A 14,166-nucleotide genomic window follows, 5' to 3' on the forward strand; every position below is an offset into this window, starting at 1 on the left:
TTGTTCCCACAGTCCAGTGAGAATAAAACTCCTCAACTTTACCCCCAAAATGTTCGTTCCATGTCCTCCAGGTGACTCCAGAGAATTCCAGGGTTCCTTCCCTATGAAGTTCTTTCTCTCCCCTCTGAGTTACTTCAGCTTTTCCCCTCACAAACTGAAACACCATGCAGTCCTTTGACGGTGCAGACCCATCAATTTTTTTACCATAAATTCCCTGTTCTTGGTTTTTCAATTGTCCAGAACCATTTCTCCCCAGCGTGACATTTCTTACAGTTCTTCCATTCCCACCCCACAGGCTTCCAATCCCTGTTTTACATATCCATTTCAGCTGTGCATCACAGTTTTACTTCTCCTCCTACCATCTGTCTTCCCCATTCTCCTGTCCTATTTTCTCCCCTTAGCATTCAAGTAATCTTCTTCCAGCTTGCTCTGTCATTTCCTATGAACACCCCCAATCACACCCAAAGCTTTACTTTCCCCTTCATGAAAATAAAGCACTTTACCCTTCTGGATGCTCTCTGGACAAACTGAGTTTGGCAACAGGCTGGTAGCACTTTGAGTCTGGGTGACTGCCTGTAGCACTCACAGGTGACCCCATATCCATAACCATTCCCAGGACTGGAGATCTCAGTCAACATCTTCAGGACATTTAATAACTAAATAAGTATCCATTACAAATGTGCAATTTTTTTTCTTTTCTTTTTTTTAAGGCTGTAAATGTAAACACTTTTGTACAGTTTTGGTACAGAAGAGAAAGAGTGTCCATCTGAAGCAAAGGCTACCACCCTCTTCCCCCTGGTAATTTTTAACCTTCACTCCAGACTTCAGGAAAGTTAGAGACAGGTTTACCATAGTGCTCTGAAGGCTTGTTTGTACCTCGAGAGCAGTGTTTAACAGCCTCATCTCTAGGATGGCTCTCTGCCAGAGAAACTGCCAGAGAGCCGAGCCCCGTGGAGACAAAGGCACACTACAAACCCTCACACGGCTTCAGAGCTGCTGGAAGAGGAGAATCTGATCCACTGACTTGTTCCCAAAATGGCACCTGGTGGGAGGTGAGTGACTGTCTGATACCTGTGGTGTTTCCATTACCAATTGAGCTGAAATCTGTTGCCAGCAATCCTGGGGTGGTTTCCTTGACAACCAGAAGAAATGCACAACCGAGATGTGTTCAGGTGCTTTTTTAACTCCTCTGAAACAATGAGCTGCCCCACCAGAACTCAGATAAATAAAACCTAGGTGTACAACCAAATGGTGAACAGCATTTATGTTGTCAAGGGCAAATTTGAGCTAAGCCTGAAATCTGCTATGAAACAAACCCTTAAGAGAGCGGGCAGGCTGGAACTATTTCTCCTATTCAATAGGGCAGAGATCTTGCAAGATTATCTACTTTGTTTTTATAGCCTTTAGCTTAGAAACTGCGAGAGATGGAAGGCATTTCTATGAGATACATAGATAAATCTAACATTGAAATAACTTGAATGTCCCTATTAAATCCAAAGCCTTCAAATTTCAAAGTTTATTGCAGACAATGCACTGTTCATCAGAAGCACTAGGAGCATTTATTGAAATCAGAACATACAGAGGAATTATTTAACAAGACAGTGTAAATTTTGAGCCAAGACATACAGCATCAATAGAAGTAACAGTATACTGTTACTCATTGTTTGTATGTAGGCATGGCCACAAATTTTCTATGGACAGTAAATTCACTGAAAAATGCATATTTTCGTGAATTCAAGTTATACTGAGAAGCATTTTAAGCCCAATTATGGCCAATATTTTTTGAAGGAAGAATTCCATTAAAAATACAAAATATATTACATAAGAATTTCAAAAGGAAATGTTCTTTTAGGTTTCAGAATTTTTGCATTTTGTGTGACAAATTACCTACTCTTTAAGAGAAAAAAAAAAGAAAAGAGACCCCAAGAAGTATCACGTGCAATAGACTGACAAGTAGTCTTAAGACAGAAAATATTTGGGGATTTTTTTTGGCTTTTGTTTCCAGCCCTTTTAGATGAAGGACCAAAATATTATTATTTTACTTGAACACGGAGTTTTGGTTTTCTGCTTATTAAATAGCCAGAAACGTCCATTTCCCTTTGTGCTTGGGAGGAATAAGCACATGTGAGGAAGGTAAGGAGAAATTGAAGGCGATGCCATGGATCACATAAGCAAAGTAGATGGAGTAAAGAAAGGATGTATCAAAGATGACAAGTGTAAATGTTTTTGAACTCTATCTGCTGACATTAGGATACCTCACAATCATTTGCTTTCAGACCTTTCTGATAACTTTGCTCTTTCATTAATTCCTTTTCACTGAGGTAATAGGGAATTACTTTGTTTAGTGATTCTCTAAAGATCCAAGAAGGCTAAATATCCTAATATGGCAATTTTATTTCACAAATGATATTGTATTCACCAGTACAATGAAATTGTAATGTTTTCTGCAGTAGGCCATGTCCCTAGCAATGGGCTATGCAACATCCTAATCCAGAGGCAATTTTGGCAAAATGAGCTTGTCCTTTTCCAGAGCTAAGTATCGGTCAGTGGAAAATCACCAAATAGATTGTTACTCTGAGAGAATATTTAATATCCCAAGAAAAAGAGAGAAGAACCCTGATCACTGACTTCCTCTGGGGTAAAATTCCCCAGAGTTCTGCTCCCATGGGCTGTTAAGCTGTCAAATCCTTTGAACATATCATTAAAGGTATAAAGCTCGTGGCCTGGCCACTCTGAGGTGAGAGTCTCCAATCCAATCCTTCTGTGACTGAGCCTTCAGGCTGTTCATGGCCACTGTTCATGCACTGTCCTGCAGTGGGCTCTGTGTGTTCCCAAGTCTTGCTCTCGTGGCAATGTTGGCAGAGAAGTGAGTCCTGCAATGGAATATGTGACTTTCCAAAGCAGTGCAGCAGAGCCTGGTTTAACAGGAGAGGTTTAACACACACTGCAGCAGGTCTCTCTGATGCTCCCTTCCAGCCTCTCCACAGGTGGGATTTATCTTTAGGAGTGAGCTTCTCTGTATGCCCTTCTCGCTCCAGACTTTATGTCCTTGAAGCTTTTACGGATGTACCTCGAGGAATTTCTCCCATCCTAGTCCACTCACCAAGAACTGCTCTGTTTCCATGCTCGGGGGTTTGCAATAGTTGATACCCTCCTTTGATTGTAGGTGCAGCCTCAGGAAAGGAAATTATTCTTGAATTGTCTTCCTCCTGATCAAAATCTTCCCTTCTTCATGACAAGAGTATAACAGATGCAGACTCTGAACCACGGTGTCAAGGATGTCTTCTGCTCAAAAGAAAGAACTCTCTGCTGCAGCATCAGAAAAATCTTGCAAATAACTTAATCAGCTGTTCTTTTGCCTATATTACTTAGCAACTAATTAAACATATAATGTAGAAGTGGCCTTTAATTTTCTGGCATTCAGGAGATGTTTTAGGACAAATCAAACTGTCTGCTTATTCCAGTTTACAGAAGGTTACTGCAGCAGGCACTGACTCAAACTCTGACAAAGTGCACTGCCACATAACATCCTGAAACAAGCAGTGACAGGTCCCACAAACCCCCTTCCATTTCTGTTTCTGTGGGTCCTACTGGTTTAGAGAGAAATTAACATGTGCTTTTCCCTCAGTGTTGGGGCCCTCTATTCATTTGCAGCATGAAAAGTTCTCTAAGCTTTTAATGTAGGTCAGACTCAACTCTTCATGGTGTATTCAACCAAGATGCTGCTATTAAGCTGCCTTTTAAAACATTCTCATTTCCCCAGCCAAGAGCCCTGGCTCAGTGCTGTAATTATAAACTTCAAGTTCCAAAATTAGCAAGTGGTAAAGGTGAAAAAGGATAGAAGCACAACACACCCATGATTCATTATTTGTTGAGTGAGGTCCAACATTGGATGGGAAAACTAACAAGTGCTTTGTGCTTTGAGCTGACTCAACAAAATGCATGGAAAGGGCAATTTTCATTGGATGCACAGCGAGCAGAGCTCCCACTCCAAAAGGCAAAGATGCTCCTCTTGCATTAGTGTGGAACTCTGGTGGCTTCAGCTCATGAGGGACCTCTGCCAGGTCTCTGCAGGGAGAGATACTGCAAGGGCAAGCATCAGGTGTTCAGACAACTCAAGCGTCTGGCACAGACCAAAGCAATGATTTCACAGAAACAATACTACTTCTGTATGTTGGAAATTGAAATATTGTAATATTTTTTCACTTAGGACAGCAGTTCTTTCATAGTAGAAGAGAAGAATTCCGGCAAAATATAACAATATATCCTGGGAAAAGCTGGTGGATGTAAGGGAGGCCTTTTCCTAATCCTGAAGTGAGCTTTCCTAATCTGAAGACCTTTCTTCTTCCATAATAAACAGGCTTTGTTAAAACAACAAGGGAAACGCATTAATTTAATGTTTTCCTTTCTTGCTGCTTGACTGCATTCCTTTGCTTTTATCATGAGCAGTAATTCCCCCTCACACACCCCCTGCTTCAGCCAGTGAGTTTCCACATTACTATCATAGGGCTTGAGTGCTGTTTAGCATGGAAACAGCATCAGATTACCCAGCTTAAAATAATATTTTGCCAGGGTTCAATAATTGTAGTCAAAGGATGCTTTATTTGTATTTCAGGTAGTAAAGTACTAATTTTTCCTCTTTATACTTGAGGGGAATTTTAAAATCCTGGGTTCAGAACAAGCTAAGCCTTTGTGTTGCTCAGGAGATCTGAAGTGTGTTTAAAAAAAACCCCAACAACCCAACATTTAAAATCTTCAAGGGTCCAAGTCATACCTGTCCTGTCAGAGCTGGAGCTTAGCACAGAGAGCAGGAGGCAGCCTATAAAGGAGCCATTGTGTGGGGAGCAGCAGGACACAATTCTGCATTTATGGAGGATTGACTGTTCTCTCCATTTTTTAATCAAGCTTTGTCTCTGAGTACCACGGTCAAATATCCCAGCGGCACCTTTGCCTTTCAAGTGCATCCTTCACTTGATTGTCAACATAATCCATCCTTCTGTAAAGACACTCCAGGCTTTGTTTTATTAATGAGGTCACCTTCTTTCCTCTCCACTCACCACCCTCACTGCCTTGAACTGGGCTGCTTTTTCAAGAGACCAGACTGATTTCCAGTGCCATTTTTATCATTAATTTTCTCTTTCTCAGCATAAGAACAATGACTAAATAGATCTATGTTTTTAAAAAGTTTAGCTTTTTGTGTCCTTTTTTTGTGTCTTTTTTTTTTGTGTCTTGCAAAATTATCAGTTTCTGAAGGCATCTTGGAACTTAAAAAAAAAAAAAAGGAAGGTGTAATTGCTGTTTCGCTTCTCTCCAAGCACTCTTTTTCATATGCAAATTTGGGAGAAAAAACCGTGGTAAGCAAGGTCTGCCTTCCATAGGTGCTGAGTGCCAAGGTGCTCATTGTAACACCTTTTACATTGCATTATTTGAAACTGATTTTCAATCTCTTTGCAAATATTCCGGGAGTCGTGGGCAAATTTTCTGTATTTTGCTTAATCCCATTGCCTACCAGCAGGTACGTACCTGTATTCTACCTGTATTCTTTTGAAACCACCAATTTCCACAAAGAACAAACAGAACCTCCTCAGGTAATGGAGTCCTGCTTATTCTGTCTTTAAGTTTTAGACAGAAAAAGCAAAAATTCAGTTATTGCTTTTTTAGAGGATCGTATCATGGTTTGGGAATGGTATTCTCCAATTTAGTGCTCCCACTAAAACCACTCCTTCCTCCCTGGAGTGGGACGGAGAGGAGAACTGGAGGCACAAAAGGTAAAACTCTCAGGTTTTTGTCTTCAGCTTTGAACTTAAGTTTTGTTAAACATTATGCTTTTTGTTTCAGCATCAAGAAACCCTAATTAAAAGAACCCTTTAAACTGTATGGTGAAGATACACAATGACAGCTACGTGCAATTTCTAAACACTCATGGGTTTAAATGGTGTTCTTCACAAAGTTTGCAATGGAAGCACGAAATAATTCCGAAGAGTTCCTCTGCAGTGTGTTCATCATGGGCCAGGCTCCCTCTCTCATAAACAGACTCTGCCTGGAAACTGGAATTACTCACTTAACACAGCTTTGTTTAAAAGCCTTCCCTTGGCACCCCCATCCCCCAGGAACCTTCCAGCAGGGAGAACGAGGATGTTTTGGCCCTGTTTCACTTAAGAATATGCCCAATTTCATCACAGTCAGCAAAATACTTAGGCACATGCTGTGCTTTATCTTTTATTTTCTTTTTAAAGTGGCCTTTTTAACTTTTGTTAGCCCTTAGCTCCTTTTTCAGAAAGTGGAGGGATTTACAAGTGGTTTTATATCCCTTAGAGTTCTGTTAAAACAGAAACGAGGTTTTTACTTGTGTGAATCAATCCAGAAAGTGAAAAAAACCCAACCAAAACAAACAACATGCATGCACTATTTTTTCTGAGGAGAAAGATTTGCAGGACATAACAACTTCTCAGACAAGATTTCCAGCCTGCAAACCCTTCTTCAATTCCAATACAGAAGTTCTGAAGAGTACAAGGAGTCCGTCAGTTGAGTTTTATTAAGCCAAGCATTGAGACAGATCCTGTAATACCCTGGGAGCCCCAGCCTGTTCCATGGACCTGGAGGTTTTGTGAGGTTGCCTTCTCTCCCATATTACTGGAGCAGGCCCCACAAAGACAGCCCTTATGCCTTCCCTTGAATATTTTATAATAATTTTACAAAACTGTACTTTGGACCAGACTCATATCATAACTCATTCCTCCTTGCTCCCGTTGATGAGTCATAAATGGGATATAAAAGCTCCTGGTTTCCCTGAGAGAACACAAATTTTAGGTAACTGCTGCTAATTTCACATCCTAAAATGCAACCCTTATCAGATTCAGCTAAAGTAAATCAAGGTGCAAACAGACAGTAGGAAATAGCCTTGTTTTGACAGGAACAGGAATAACCTGCAGTGTGTTTGTTCCTGAAGAAAGAAAAGGCAGCTATTGATTGAGTCCAGCTCACTGGGATGATTCAAATTAAGCACCAGATTGAGGTCTTGATGTTCAGATCTCAGTCACAGAAGCTTTTCTGAGAGCTTGCATGCAGAGCTGCTTATATCACTTGCAAATATGCATTCATTGCTTTTCTGCTTGTCAGAAGAGAGAAATAGCTCAGAAATAGCTCAAAGACACAAATAAAAGCTGTCAAATTTGTGTTTGAAAGACACAAGTAGAAGCTGTCAATTGTTTGGTTTTTTGTTTGTTTACAAGAGGGCAAAGAGGGACAAGAAACTGGAAGCCTGGGATAAAGGTCAGAGAGAAGAGGTTGGGAGAGAAAGGCAATGAGAAGAGGAAACTGAAAAGGGGATTGTTCAGAGGAAAAGGAATTTTTAACCCTAAAGGAGATACTCTTTAGAGCTGAAATAAATGCAGGACTCTAAAACTCAGCAGGCCTTTACAATCTGCATGTATTTATGCAACCCAGTGAGAAAAGGCACAGTTCATTTCCCTCTAAGGTCTGGGCTCATATCTGTGCTGAGCAGTAAAGATAAAAACCAGAGATTCCTACCCGAGGTCTGGAGCTGCTAAATAATTAGAACATCCTTATTAGCCAGTGTACCCTAAGAATCTTATCAAAAGTTATAGAAAGAGCCTAACTTATATTTCTGACTGTAAAATGTTTATTTAAATAGATGTCATTACCCAGGACTTTTTTTTCAATGTGGGTTAGAAAAAAAACCAAGCACACTTTTAATGTGCTGTAAATGGTATATTCTGTTTACATATTCTTGCAGTTACTCCACGATCTGCTGTTCAAAATGCTCCACATTTCAAAAAGGTTCCAGGCTCTAGATCTGTAAGACCGACCTTTGTAAGAAAGTTTTGAAAGATTAAGTATTTTCAAATATATAATCTGCTTTTCCCATAATAATTTTTCATTTATAGACTATAAATAACAAGAAACTCTTGCTACTTTTACTTGTTTTTGCCAAAGTTTCTGTGTGTGGGTTTGACACTTAAAGTTGGATCATATGTGGAGAAAAGGAAATGCAATCCCTTTTCTGAGGACAGCGATCTTTTCAGGGAGTTTCCCTTCTCAGGAATATAAGAGCTATTTTCATTCTAGAAATGACTGACTTACCCCCTTCAAGTGGCAAGTATCAACTGGAAACAATTACCTTTGGAAAGAGGAACTTTTCAATTTTAGGATGAGTGAGCACCATCTGTAATTTCGTGCCTTCAGGCTGGCTTAACTAAGAAGTTCAATAAGTTAAACCCAGGAAGAGGGAAGAGGGGGGAAAAAAATCCCAACCAAGACAAAAAACCCCCCAAACTTTAATTATTTCCAGCAAAATGAGTCTTTTAGCCTTTTGTTTGCACACAGATATTATGCTTGTGGGATGGTTGCAAGTAGTGCTTTTTTTTTTAGCATTTTCTGAGTTTGTTTGAAATGTCAGTGCTACAGCATTGTGAGGATGAAGTCCAGATGTTATCATTTTGAAGTCCAGGGCAGATGATGGATGATCCTCAACACTGTTTATAAACAGAGGGCAAACACAAGACAACATGACAGCCTGGCTTGTCTTTCATTACAGAAACTTAAAAAAAATACAACGGATATTGGTTCATTCAGAAGAGAGTTCTAGAAATTTCATTTTTAAAAAATTATCATTTTACATTTTAAAAAAAGCCCCCAATAATCACACAGAAAGATTTGCCCCTCACACAAAGGAAATGTTTCTTTTTTGATCTTCATACAAAGCATTTCAGCAACTGGCAAACTGCAAAACATATCACTTCTGTTAGAACAAGTAACAGAAAATGGGCTCTTATCTCAATCTTTTCCTAACTCCAGCATATAAACAATCTTGTTGGTCTGCAAAGAGGGCCTGGCAATATCACAAAAACAGATTTTCTGAGATGGTTTTCAATCCCACTGTTTAGGACAGGACTGGAATTACCATTTTCATGCACAAAGCATGGTTTGGAAGTGTTTTAACACTTCACCTCCAAAGCCACCAGAGTTAGAACAATTTTTCTTTTCTTTTTGAATAGATGCAAAATAAATTAACGGAATTGTATGCAGTACAGGTAAACAGCGTTCGTTAATCTTTTATATTATGTTCCATTGTTATTATGTTATACCTTATAATTGCTAATCTTATTCAGGCCTTAATTACACCTTAGAATTGCTGATTTTAATCAGGCATCAGTGGTATTTTTTCTCCCATCTATTGTTTGCTTGCTTTTTCCAAGAATTTTTTAATCTTCTGGATGTCTTGTAAACCACCTCACCCTCTGCTTTCTCCAAATGCAATTCTTAGCGAAGAAACTGCCTAAAATTGGTTAACATCAAGGTTTTGATGTTGCATCTAAACATTCTTTATCTGATCATGCATGAAATTCAACAGGTTTGGGGTTTTTTTTGTTGGTTTTTACGGTTTTTTTTTTGGGGGGGAGGGTTTATTATGGTGGTTTTCCTTTTGAATTGATCATATTATCTCACTCCCGAGGGTTTTTAGCACAGCCACAAAGAGGAGTTCCCAGCCCTCACAGATTCAAGGGTGGGGAGGGTGGAACAACAAGAGGCAAACAGAGAAGTGATGCGACCCAAGGGCTGCCCAGCTCCATTCTTTCCTGGGGAAGGGGAAGACCTTGATCAACAATTAGCTATCTAGAGACCTTGTAACTTGGGAAAGAAAGCAAGGCCAGAAAAGATAAAGAACAATGCAGGATTTCTCTGTTTCTCTTGTTTGCATGCCATTGTGGGGCCTGGTATATACAATTTTCTGCCAGTTTTCCCCGCTCTTTGCCTCATCCTATTATTATTACCCTTGAACTTAATGGTGTTCATCCCATAACAGCAGTGCCTCTTAAAGGAACACACCTGCACATCAAGACACAATTTGCTCTTTTGCTGATAGCAAATGCCTCTTAAGGGAAGTAGGAAGAAGCTTCTTTAAACAAACATAGAAAGATTAATGTGTCTGAAAGAAACAATTTTCAGAAGCTTAGTTCACATTTTAATCAATTTTGTGTGTATAGTAGCTTACTTGTCATTAAAATCATGCAAGAAAGGCATCAAAACACCTTTAAAATTCTATCCTGCTGGCTTTCAGTGAGAGGTACTTTCTAAACTTCCAAGTCAGCTGTGAAAGAGTATAATGTTACCACCTGATAATGCCTTGGGATTCAGCTCCTTAACTCCCTCTGTCGCCATGGCTGCTCTCCCAAAACCCCAGTAATGCTCTTTGGGTCCTTCCCCAGGACCTCTTGCCCTGTTCCTAGGAATGATTTGGGGTGGTATAGAATTAACTCCAGGTCCTGGCCATGACCCCTCATGGCTACTGCAAAAATTAAGCCTGTCCTGGCTGGAACTAGGACTCCCTGTTTTATAATTCTGCATTTTTACACCACCCCAGGAAGAGCTTGGAACAGTCCTTCCAGACTCTGTGCCTTACTCTGAGCCACTCTGTCACTGTGCCCTTCCTCACCCATGAAAAGGGGAGAAAATAATTTGGAAAAAGTTCTTGGGCTGAGATTAGGACAGGGAGGTAACCAGTTACCATCACAGGCAAAACAACCTGGGAAAAATTAAATTTATTCCCAAATAAAATTGGTTTGGACAGTGCAAAATCAAGACAAATTGAAACAGGAACTTCCACCCTCTCCATACCCGCAGTTCTTTCAGGGTTCTTCACCTGCTCCACCGGGGTCTTCAGGTAGCTGAGGTAAAGCTTTTACTGTATGAGAGCAGTGCTTCAGCTCAACAGTGTATTTTAAGGCTTTTATCAGAAGCATCTGAGAACAGACTGCAGCACAAACACAGCCCTGTTAACACCACTCTTCTCACCTCCCAGTCAAAGTGCAGGGAGAAGAACAAAACCAGGGAACTTTCCCTCACTTTAAATACTCACAGCATGCCTGGTTTACCTGAATTCCTTTTTAAGAACTGAGTACCAGCTAAGACAGAAGATCTGACACTTTAGTCTGACCCAGTATTGAGCTCTTACGTAAGTTTTCATTTCTGTTTACACGATTTTCTTTGTTCCACCCTCTCCTCCTCCTCTGCATCACTTATCCATATCCTTCTGCAATTCAGTTTGGTTTCAAGTTATGTAAAATGTTTTCATCACTCACTGCTACGAGCTATCATCTGAGTGTGCAGTGCTGTTCCAGGCTACAGAGTCTCCAGAGAACATAAACCCTCCAGAAGAAATGGGACTTCTTTGATGTCACTGCACTGGGAGGAGGAAAGTGGCCAAGGCATCCCTTGAAGGCACCCTGTTCAACCAGGATGCTTCACTTCCAAGTGTCCTATTTGCAGCCAATTCAAAAGAACATGAGGCAGTTCTGAAGTCCCGGGTTTTTTCTTTATAAGAACACCACACTTATTCAAACCAGCCAAATGTTTTTCTCATATTGATAAGTGCTGAAACAATTAGAAAACTTGCTACATATAAAGATGCAATTAACAGGCAGCAGATAATCAAAATTCCAAGGAAATTTTTAGTGGGAGTAAGGACATGAATAATCCTCTCACAGAATTCTAAAATCAGTGAATTTATTGCAGGTCCTGAGTAGCTCAGATTCCCAGGAAGCACAAGTTACAACATGAACATAAACTGCAAGTAGAGTAAAGGTAAAGACATTAGACATGAGGGTTCAAAAATCTGTTCTCTACATTTTTCTTTTTAAAGGATCAATTTGACAAGATCAGCTCTAACACAACCATCTTAAAGACAGTGTTACAGATCATGAACCCCAGAATCTCCTCACAGATGTTAATCTAGGAATATTATTCAAGAGTAGAAAACATCTATTCAACACCACCTTCTGTTACCTGTTACTAAAGTACAACCTCCTCCCCAACCTGACAGCACGAAAAACAGGAAAGGACCTGGCTCTGTGTGAGCCCTGCTCAGAAACAACGAAAACATTTCTGTATCATCAACCCTGTGCTCAGCACAAATCCAAAATGCAGCCCCACACCAGCCACTGGGAAGAAAATGACCTCAGCCAAAACAAGCACACGTGCAAAAAAGCTTCCCAAGATGAATAATACATGTACATGAATACATGCATATATATATATATAAATATCTGGGATTTGCTGGCTTTTTAAAATGTTTTAACCTTAAAAAAGGCTGTTGGTTTTGGGGTTTTTTTTGCATCTGAGAAAGGTGTGAAAGGCTGGTCTGACTCGTGCCCTCCTAAGAAAGGGTTGTTGATATTATGAGGTCCGACTGCCTCCTCGAGAGCTGGCAGAGGTGCGAAGATCCAGCCAGGGATGCAATGAGCTGAGCTGCTCCAGCCCTGGCCATCCTGGCAGAGGATGCTGTCCTGCCTATTGTCCAGCTGGGAAGGAGCAGCAGGTGTTCTCCCAGTTCATGCTGGCCTCTCACCTGGACACCAGCTCCAATCCAGCCGGGTCAAACCAGGTGAGAGTCCAGCCTCCCACCACATTTTACCATCTAAATGACCAGTGGCAACAGCCTCCGTGTGAGAATTGACAGAAGAGACCAAGTTTCTGCGTTTGAACCTGTGCAGTTCACAGATACTTCAGTAAAGCCTGGGCTCATTTGTGATGCAAATGATCGATTTTGTGTTTTCAACTGCACCCGTTATAGGGGAGGGGAATCAGCCTTTAGCAAAGCAGAGTAAGGGCCAGAAATAAATTCAATAGGCACAGTGAGCGTTATCTGGAGTAACAAATTCAAGAGGAACTAACTGTGCAATTACAGGAGAGAAGAGGTTACTAAATTGGGAGGAGGCGTTGACTCCCTCTTAGGCAGAGACACCTTGCAGAGAGACCCAGACAAATGAGAGGGCTGGGAATCACCAACTGTGATTTTAGGAAAAGTTCCTTCACTGACAGGGTGGCTGAACACAGCGAATGGTCACAGCACCAACCTGAGAGAGCTCAAGGAGTGTTTGGACAATGGTCTCAGGGATGCACACAATGGGATTGTCGAGGTGCCTGTGCAGGGACAGGAGCTTGGCTCCATGATCCTTGTGGGTTCCTTCCAACTCAGGATATTCTATGATTCTACAATTCCATGACTCTAAGTTTTGACAGCAGCCTCCCTGAAACTGAACCAGGAGGTTGCTTGTTGCTATATGGAGTTTCGCATCATGAGATTAACATTATGGAATGTTTATATATTTGTTTATACAAAATACAGGAAACCGCCCAGACCACTGTGACCATGGTTTGCCCTGATACTGGTTTGACTGGAGCAGGATGTACGTGCGCACCTCTTGCAGTGAATCCACATGCCCAGGATCAGTTCCCACCTGGCTCAAGAGCAGAATGCTTAATCTGGTATCTTGCTTCACCCACAAGCTTGCTATGTTGACAGGAATTATCTTGTTACAGGAACAGGCAACAAAATCATAAATCTTGTCTTGCAGAGAAAGCTCCATGCCTGAGGAAGACTGTGTGACCTCTCTTTCTGCCATGAAGGATCCCATGTTTGGGCAAAACATCTACTCTGAATGGCTGCCTGCATGTCAGAGTCCTTTCCCCACCCTGTTTCTTGAACATTTTGACAGGCTATTATTTTTTATCTCATCCCATTGGATTTTATGGTGGGAAGGGGGGGAGAGGTGATTGTATGATTTCGTTTGAGATTTCAGAGCAGTTTTAATACTGATGAATTTGACGGGAAAACTGTATGACAGCAAAAATAACATAGCATTTCCCCCCATGTTTTATATGAATTAACGTAATACACAGTTCTAAACCTGTTAATCCATGTCTGACTGCCATTACCAGCTCTGAGCAAGTACGTTGCTGTGGGATTCCAAAGTGCCTGATGTTTACAAGAAACCTATATATGGCTTTTGCACTGTAATTTTTCACGAGAAGAAAAATACATTTTTTTCTCTGCTGATAAAGATATTTCTGCAAACACTGAACTACTTTTCCAACTCTTGATCCAGTTAAACCCAGTAGCAGGTCATTACCTTCGTGCTGTGTATGCACATCAGCTACTGCAGATATTTATAAACACTAAATGCTTTCCTTTTCTCTCTCAAATTTGAGTGATGAAAAGCCAATGATCCCTGCACTCACAAGTGTATCAGCTGCCTGATATGTCTGGGAATTGCAGAAAGTTTATGACTTCAGTTTCTCCTGTGCTTTTTGGTTTTTTATTCACATTAACAAACTCTGTTTTCAATAGTTACCACTCACCTCATA

General features: G+C 40.7%; 1 long non-coding RNA gene across 1 annotated transcript; it reads left to right on the forward strand.

Moving 5' to 3' along the window:
- Positions 1–963: 963 nt before the first annotated feature.
- On the forward strand, positions 964–13,862 carry LOC125322115. Its single transcript, XR_007201846.1, has 3 exons — positions 964–1,052; positions 13,148–13,287; positions 13,377–13,862. It is a non-coding gene; the product is annotated as an uncharacterized LOC125322115 (long non-coding RNA).
- Positions 13,863–14,166: the final 304 nt, after the last annotated feature.

The sequence above is a fragment of the Corvus hawaiiensis genome, chromosome 2 (genome assembly GCF_020740725.1).
Source record: "Corvus hawaiiensis isolate bCorHaw1 chromosome 2, bCorHaw1.pri.cur, whole genome shotgun sequence".
Lineage (NCBI taxonomy): Eukaryota > Metazoa > Chordata > Aves > Passeriformes > Corvidae > Corvus > Corvus hawaiiensis.